Source organism: Durio zibethinus, chromosome 21, assembly GCF_047325235.1.
Source record: "Durio zibethinus cultivar Kanyao isolate XHJ-2024 chromosome 21, ASM4732523v1, whole genome shotgun sequence".
Lineage (NCBI taxonomy): Eukaryota > Viridiplantae > Streptophyta > Magnoliopsida > Malvales > Malvaceae > Durio > Durio zibethinus.
The window spans coordinates 13,609,275-13,618,848 of record NC_143182.1 but is presented as its reverse complement, the minus strand read 5'-3'; the positions used below and the strand labels follow the sequence as shown (position 1 = coordinate 13,618,848).

Genomic DNA, 9,574 nt, shown 5'->3' with positions numbered 1-9,574 from the left:
TTTTGATAAAGTTACTCTCATAAAAAATATAATTAACATTATGCTAATAAGTTAACCACTAAAATTTAAAAAAACTAATTTTTTAATCACTTATGCTAAAAATGTTTTATAATATAAATTTATATTAAATAAAAAAGATAATAAAATTATTTAATAAATTTTTTTAAAAAATTATTTTTATCAAAATTGATTTATACTTTTTAATTTTTTATAAATTGTTGATTAAATAAGTATTAAATATTTCTTTTTTTCCCTTAATTTGAAGATTGACAAATTTGAATTTGTTTTATTGTTTTTTTCAATAAGAAGATGTACACAGTCGCCTAGCAAAAATTTTATTTAATGGAGATTTAATTTAAAATATATTAAATTATGAAAAATAATAATAACAATAATAAAAAAACTAAAATTTTTATATTCAATCATAAATATTAAAAAATTTATAATTATTTATAATATGTTTTTTATTTTAAGAACATTGCATAATAATTTTGTTATCAATTTTTATTTATGTTTGTAATTTGAAAAAAATATGAAAATCTATTATGCGGAAAATAAGTCAAAGTAAATTTTAATTACTTTAAGAATTTTTTTCAATAAAAACCCCAAAAAAAAGTAAAATGAAATTTTAAATATTTTAATAATTTTATAATGAGACTCAAAAAAATAAAATTTAAGAAACCTTTTTTAAGCAGAGCTCATCCTCTCTAGAGACTAATAAATTCACCCTTACCCTTAAAATATTTTTTCCAGTACGGCTCAAACCCCCGTTCACCCCACTAATATACATCGTTGAATGTACAATATCACTAAAATAAAAACATGATATCTAAATATCAAGATCATATAAATTATGCATTATAATTTTTTTTGCACGGTCTTTAAGGTTTTGCTTCAGATTTTTTTTTTAATTTAGAGAAAAAGAGCTAAAAGATGGGTTCTTTTAGCATCCTTTAATTACCAAAACTAAATTTGGAGATTTGAAATTGAAAAAACCTTAGTATATTATAACCCATAAAATGGACGTGTTTGTTTTCTTCAAATTAGGCCACAATAGTTGTTTAAAATAATTTCAAGTGACAAATTGTTTAAAATTATTCTTTGATTTCAAAATAAATGAAATAAATCACTCAAAAAAATTAATTCAGTTGCACGTTACATTATTTATCTGGTAATTTATACAAGTTCAAAACAAATTGAATAAAAAATTAAAGTTTAAAATTTACTAAATTTTGTTACATAGTAAAAAGGCTATATTAATTCACATTTATTTTAGGTGAAGACATTAATTTGTCTAAAAAGAATATAACATTAAAGCATCCAAACTTATCAATAGTCGACATATTTTAAAAGAAAAAACATTTACCTATATCTTAATTGGATAATAAGAGAAAAAAATAGGAAACATTTGAAGGAATATATCCCTCACGGGCAAAAAGCTCCAATAAAGTCCCGCCAAAATATCTGGCCTTTTTTGGAAAGTCTTCCATGACCCATTTGATCAATACATTAATTTAATTTTTTTTTTTCAGTCACTCTCTTAGTCGCTTATTAGTTGTTCCTTTACAAAAATCCAGTTTGTCAAATGGTGTTTGGCTTTAATACATTAATTTTCAAGTTGTATATAAAAAAAGAAACGTGAAATTGTAGTAAATTGACCCCCCCCCCCCCCCCCAAAAAAAAAAAAAGAAGAGAGGAAGAAGAAGGGAAAGAGAATGTTGTTTCAAAATTTCATTGAAATACAGTATTGACTCTTGGCTTCACTGTCCAGGAGTTAACTTCCAAGCTTTCTTGATCTGTGATCCCTTTCTTCATATCTATCTCTCTGTTTGTCTGTTTTTTCCCCCTGCAATGGAGAATACAAGCAAACGAAGTACCTTTTGCCTTCAAAACCTGTTATTTCTCTTTCTTCCATGGCTCTTTTTCTTAATTCAGTACCTTGCTGTCCCTGTTACAGGAGACTCCCTGGTCCCTTTACCCTTCTCAGGAATTTTAGTGCTTTACTTCATGCTGGACGCGAAATTACTCTCATCAAAGAATTTTGTGCAAACATTGATAACGGCCAAAGGCTAAACTTGACCTTCACTCCAAGTCCTGATATCTCTGATTCTTATGCTTTCATCAACGGTATTGAAATCGTTTCCATGCCAACCAATCTGTATTACAAACAAGCAAGTGATGCTGGGATTTTTTTTCTAGGCCAGGAAAGCTTGTACTCCCTAGGAAACAACTCCGCCCTTGAGATGGTGTATCGAGTCAACGTTGGTGGGAAGCAAATCTCTCCAGGAGCTGACACTGGGATGTTTCGTAGCTGGTTAGATGACGAACACGATTTGACAATAGCGAAACCAAGTGCTCTTCCTGTTAATAGCAGTATTAATCTCACCTTCAGCAATATACCATCGTTCTCTGCTCCAAGAGAGGTTTATGTAACTGCCAGGACCATGGGAACGAACAAGACGGAGAATGAGAACTACAATCTGACATGGGAGTTTCATGTTGATTCTGGGTTCAATTACTTTGCAAGGTTACATTTTTGTGAGTTTCAGAGAGAGATAGCAAAACAAGGTGACAGAGTCTTTGAGATCTTCTTGGCTAATTTAACTGCAGAAACTCAAGCTGATGTTATTGTCTGGAGTGGTGGAAATGGGGTTCCAGTATATAGGGATTATGTAGTGGCAATAGGAACAAAAGGAAATCTAAAGCAACAAAGTCTCTCGATTGCTTTGCATCCTTCGCCGGTAATCTTCAACAAAGAGCTCTTTATTCTGATGCAATCCTGAATGGCCTAGAAATCTTCAAATTAAGCAATAGTTTTGATCTTACCGGACCTAATCCTGATCCAGTCCTCATAAATCCACCAGCAAATTCACCACCAAGCTCAACGAAGCCCAAGAACACCAACAATACAACATTAGGTATTGTGGTGGGTGTAATAGCGGGCTTTGTTGTTTTCTCTCTTCTTTGTTTCTTCATTTTCCGGCGAAAGATGAGAGTCAAAGATTCAGGTTCCAGTGAGGGAGTTTCATGGTGGAGCCAATTTTCCTCTACAACAAAATCCAACAAGTCAACCAAGTCTCGTGGCTCATCTCTGCCCTCCGATCTTTGTCACTACTTTTCACTGGCCGAGATCAAAGGAGCAACCAACAACTTCGACAATGTTGGTGTTGGAGGTTTTGGTAACGTATACAAAGGATTCATTGATGGCGGCGCTACCCAAGTTGCAATCAAACGGTTGAATCCTGAGTCTCAACAAGGGGCTCATGAATTCAAGACCGAGATCGAGATGCTCTCCCAGCTACGCCACCTCCATTTGGTCTCATTGATTGGCTATTGCAACGAAGGCGGTGAGATGATTCTTGTGTACGATTATAATGGCCCATGGAACAATTCGTGATAATCTATACAACACTGAAAATCCTCCTCTTCCATGGAAACAACGGCTAGAGATTTGCATTGGTGCCGCACCTGGATTGCATTATCTTCATTCAGGTGCAAAATACACAATCATTCATCGAGACGTGAAGACAACAAATATCTTGTTGGTTGAGAAGTGGGTTGCTAAGGTTTCGGATTTTGGGTTGTCTAGAGTGGGCCCCACGAACACGTCCAAAGCCCATGTTGGCACGGTAGTGAAAGGCGGCTTCGGATACTTGGATCCAGAGTATATTGTCGTCAACAATTGACCGAAAAATCTGATGTATATTGATCGGTGTGGTCCTCTGTGAAATATTATGTGCTAGGCCACCAATTAGTCGCACGGTCGAGATGGAACAGGCAAGCTTAGCAGCATGGGCACAACAATGCCATCGAAACGGAGCTCTGTACAAAATCATTGATCCATTTTTTAGAGGTAAGATTGCGCCTGAGTGTTTGAAAAAATTCACAGAAGTGGCTATGAGTTGTTTGCTTGATGAAGGAATCGAAAGGCCATCGATGGGCGATATTGTGTGGAGCCTAGAGTTCGCATTACAATTGCAAGAAAGTGGTGAGGAGGGGGTTAAGCCTAGTGGTGGGGCGGGCATTGAAGAAGACATCGATGAGGAGAGCCCCTTTAAAAACTATGGATTGGAAGATGACAGTGGGGAAGTGTTCAGTAGCATTGGTTATCATGTCATGAATTCCAAGAGCACTAGTGCTTTCAGCTTAACAACAAGTGATGAGCAAAGTTTTGTTAGCAAGGATTCTGATAGACTCTTGTCTAAGGCAGTGCTTTCCGAGGTTAGAAATCCGCAAGGACGATGATCAAAACTTGATGCATGCTTGCTTGTAGAATGGCATCTTGGAGTGTCCTTGTTCAATTGAGATAGATCTAATAGTACTTTTATTTTAATTGAAAAAAAATTTGTATTGTAGCATCATTAATGTTAGATTTCACGGTAGGTTGATGTACCTCATTTATATTTAATGTTTTATGGGCCGGTTGTATAATTTAAGAATGCGTTTAATAATTGTGGTAAGTGACAGATTCAAAATTTATATTACGGGGGCAAATTATTAAACAATATTTGTTTACAACAATTATTATAATTTAAAATATATTTATATAAAGTCAAGCTTCAAATTAAGGGGGAAAAAGGAAAACAATATTTCTTTCGACTAAGAGAAGCTAGGATTGATCGTTTTCCCTTCATATGGTAATTACGTCTAAAAAAGAAAATAGTATACTTGTCAGTAATAATATTTCATTGATAAATTTAAAATTTTGTCGATAATTACATCGACACTTCATCCGTAAAATTCGTCGATAATTCATTAACATTCTATTAATATTTTGTCGATAATTTTATGAAAAATGATTGATAATTGATCAGTAATGGTTGATATGTTTTAGTATTTCATCAGCATTCTATCAGTATTTCATTGATAATTTTTTATTTTTGTTGCTAAAAGTGAAAATTTGGACGGTAAAATCTAAATTTCATCAATAAGTTCATTAATTTTATCTATAATTATTTAAGAAAATTTTAAATTAAAAATAAAACGTTTGTAATTATTTTAAAAGTCTATTATTTGTTTATTATTTATTAAAAAATCAAATCCACATCATAAAGTTTATATCCACAAAATTCTAAAATCATCTAGATTATAAAGTTAAAATCTATAAAATATATTATTAAAATCCATAAAATCCATAATACAAGCCCCGAAAAACATTTCGTTAGTCTTGTGCCTTATACAACAGCAAATTATCTGGATTTGTTAAACTTCCACCTAAAAACTGAGCAAAAACGACATTCATTTGCATAAATCTAATATTTAAACCGATTACAAAGATTCTTAAAATAAAGGTAAAAGGACATAGCGGTCTTAAGTTTATACTCTAAATTGATAGCTACTTTCCAGTTTCCTATACTCACAGATCAGTTGTACTTTACTATACTCATCATATACATTTATATGTAATACGAGATTGGTATGAGGATAATGAGGATAATCAATTGCCTAAGATTAGGAGCTTGGCAAAAAGTTTATGAGCTGTGCACAATCTTGTTGCTTAACATGTGAGTCAAGCTTGACTTGAGCTAACAAAGAGTGACCAGCAGAGATTGAATAGTAAGCTGCTTTGACTACAGCTTGCCACTTTTTCAACCTTAATTAATGCTCATAGTTTGAATCCATATTATCTACCCTGAATATTCTTTCAACTCTATTTCATTTGCATAATCACAACTACCAGAAGTCAATTAACACTTCTTGTATGTAAACTTTTCTATGTGATTACAATGAATATGAGAATTTAAGAAAATCATCTCCAAGGATTGTATGGAGAGAGAGAATGAATAGGTGATTGATTTTACTAATCTTAAGATTTGCAAATTGCAATTTAGCCAATAAACGAAATAACAGAGGTGACAACAAAAATAAAACGTATATTGCCAGATGCTATATAATCCTCAAATTTTCTCATCTCAAATTCAGTTTTTGCATTTTGATGGTTCTCCTATGCTTGAATTTTCATTTCTTCACGTTTGAACCTGGATAATTGCCTTATAACTTTACACTTCAAGTTACAGATGGAGTGTTAACTAAAAACTACCATTGCCTAACTGGTTATGCAGATTTTTATATATAAATAAATTACCCTAAGTGTCCCTAACAACGAAGTGCCATATTCCAAAAACATAAAAAGATCCAAAAAAATCTTATACAGATGCATCTATGGAAGCATATATTTCTTTACATGTCCATGCACAAAATGAAAAGATGTTAAGTTTTGTTTAAAAGCTTGTCCAATCAACAGATCAATGCCATACCAATTTTCTCATAGAAAACTACAAACCATGATCATGTGCAATGGTTAGTTATATGCTTAGGATCAATATTTAATCTTCATAAAATAACTAAAATGATTCAAAATAAGGAAAAAATGATATCAAAAGAGGCCTTCAGGGTTTCTTAGAAAGAAAATACCCCGCCATATACTTGGCTTTCTCTGCCTCCTCCCGTGTTGCTGCACGAGCTTCAATGACACTTTTAGTTGGTTGTTCTTGTGTTACAGTTTTCAGCCAAGTAGATTTTAGTGTTAGAATTTTTCATAAGTGGATTACTATTAATTGGTGATTTTAATAATTTAATAAAATTAATTGATGATTTAATTCTAATATGAGATAAATATGAGAGCCCAAATAATTTAATGTGATCATTTAAGTGTATGCTTTGTACATCTAATGGGTCAATGCGGTATGGCAGTTATGTAAACCTTTGGCCCAATATGTCTTTGATGAGGAGGCTTTTAGGGTTATTTAATTAATTAGGCTAAGGTCTCCTTTTCACTTTTGTAACACAGTAATTATTTATTGAGAAATCGCTAACAAAAAAGAAGAGCGAAGAGGAAGACCATAGCTACTTCAGGGATTATTTTGCTTCTACGAATTCACAATGACTATCTAAACAAATATGCTCAATCTCTTCGATTAATGTATGTGTTCTAATTTTTACACAATAATCTTGGGTTGGTATCAAAGCATGATTGTGTGAAATTAGGACCTTATTTTCATGTTAATTTAACTAATTTTTTGGTGGATTGCTTGTTTAGCATGAATAAGTTGTTGCAAGAATTTTGATCATTACTTTTCAAAATTGGTTAAGGGCTTTTGTTCCTCTATGAAAGAGGATTAAAATCATATAATGATCTTTTTCTAATTGCTTGTATGGAGAGAGAAAACGAGGTTCAAAGTTTTTGGTTACAATTTTGATCAAAATTCTTGTTTTGATTAAGACATCAATATTTTACGTATTTAATCCGAAATTAATCCTTGGATTATGTCTCTTATGTGTTATAAACTTGAATCAAAGCATTTGATTTCATAAAATGTTGGTGCAAAATAATCAAACAAAAAGAAAACAAAAATGGGTTGCATATGAGTTTATAGAATCCAAAATTTTTCTCAAATTGATCTTGTTTTTGTTGTTTCATGATGTGATTTTTGTATTGGTTTGATAGAAAATCACTTTAATTGAATTTTAGATACTTAATTTGTTAACAATGTCGTGAAAATGCATAAAAAATGGTTAAAAATAGTCAACAAACCTGAACGGGTCAAGAAATCACTCTAATCGAGTTAGGTCAACCCGGTTGGAGGTTGAAGATAACTCCTATAATGCCTGATGAAACCCACATGCAAAGAATGGTGCGTGCAGCGTATGTGGGCTCATTTAGTGGCCTTTTTACTTTGGTTTTTTCTAACATGCTCAAAATTTTATTTCTTATTTTTTTGTGATTTTTTTGGAATTTTTAAATTGCATGAAATATTTATTATTTGATATTCATGCCTTGTTCACTAATTATTACACATTGTGCACATGATTTTATTTATTTTATTTTATGATAAAATATTTTGGCACGCTGGGAGTCCAATGGCAATAAGTATTCTCCCTACATAGGCCTTAATATTTATGTACTATTGGGTTGAACTTTATGTATATGATTAACTAGTAATTAAAAATAGTTTTAAATTAAGTTACATACCCAAGTTTAAATGCAATATACATTATTTATAGGACTTAATAAGACACGTCTAGGTTTAATATCACAATTCGAATGGTCCATTACATATATTAAGGTTGAGTATGTAAATCGAGAATTTTGGGCAATTAATAAAATTTCCTAGTGTGAAGAAAATTTTCATTAATTGATATAAGTGCTTGGCTACCAAAGTAGCTTACTTACTGAAGTTAATGGAATATTTTATCATTCTAAGGTTACGAGATGATCATTAAATTATTTTATACATTTACTTGCCCAAAAGGGGTTAATGTACAAGTAATTTGTTTTGGAACATAAAGCATCATGGCTATGGGTATATCGGTCTAGAAAATTTATTTAACTGAAGGGGAGTTTGTGATGATGCACTTGGACCTTTCAATAATTGTTAACATATCATGAATCATTGCTATACATTATTGTCTATTGACTAATGTTGCATTTTGTCTTGAACAATGACTTTTACTGTCAATAAAAATTAAGCCACTATCAAGGTACTTCATAGGTCTAATTATAAGAGATGGAATGAAGATCTAAACTTTGCTTTGGTTATGAGCGAGATAGGCATAGTCTTACGTTTTTAACGCTTGTTGATCTTACAGAGGAAAGTATGCTGAACAAAAATATTTTTTTACTAAATGGAGAATGGCAAATTGTATGTGTCTGTATGTCATAAAAAGGTCTATTTTTGAACATCTTTTGAGTGGTTTGGATAATACTAAAAATGCTAGGGATCTTTACAATAATGTAGGCAATAGATACTAAAAATCTAGTAAGTTTGAAGTTGGAAAGCTTATGAGTGAGCTTAAAAGTATGAGGTATGACAATGCAAGGGGTGTTAAAGATTTTATTATAAAGATGGTCCACATTCAAATCAAATTAACTTCCCATAAAATTATCTTGCCTAACAAATTCATTATTCACCATGCTCTTAATTCATTACCTATTAAGTTCACCCAAATCAAAATGGCTTATAATGCTATGAACGAGGTTTGGAGTGTTAATGATCTTGTCTCAAAATGTGTTTTTAAAGAAGAAAAACTCAAGAAAAAAAAGAGTGAGAGTACCTATCTTAATACTTACTCTAAACCTAATTACTAAAGGAATTATGAAAAACCTAGGAGATATGTTCCTAATGCTTGTAAGAAAGTTTAAAATAATAAAGGACAGGGTAGTGGTCAAACTAAAGGGGTAAGAAGTCCTAAAGCTATCATTAACAAAGATATCAAGTATTTTTTCTACAAGAAAAAAAGTCATATGAAGCATAAGTGCCTTAATATAAGGTTTGGTTAGAGAAAAAGAATAAATAAAAAGGTAATTCACTAGCTTTCATTTGTTTTGAATCTTACATTGTTAGTGCCCCACTGAATTCGTGGTAACTTGATAGTGGTGTAACTGTTCATTTTGCTATTACCTTGCAAGGGTTCAAAAGCAAACGGAAGCAAAGTGAGAAAAGGGCCAAACTTAAAGTTGAAAACAATGTTGAAAGATGTTAGTTATATAGGAACAGTAGGTTTAGATTTGGATTGTAGTTTTGAACTTACTTTGGAAAATATTTTTTATGTACCTTCATTTAAGAGGAATTTG

The 9,574-nt window shown here is 31.7% G+C and overlaps 1 pseudogene; it reads left to right on the top strand.

The window, feature by feature from the left end:
* Window positions 1-1,686: 1,686 nt before the first annotated feature.
* On the top strand, window positions 1,687-4,484 carry LOC111289168 (receptor-like protein kinase FERONIA pseudogene; annotated as a pseudogene).
* The last annotated feature ends 5,090 nt before the right edge of the window (window positions 4,485-9,574 follow it).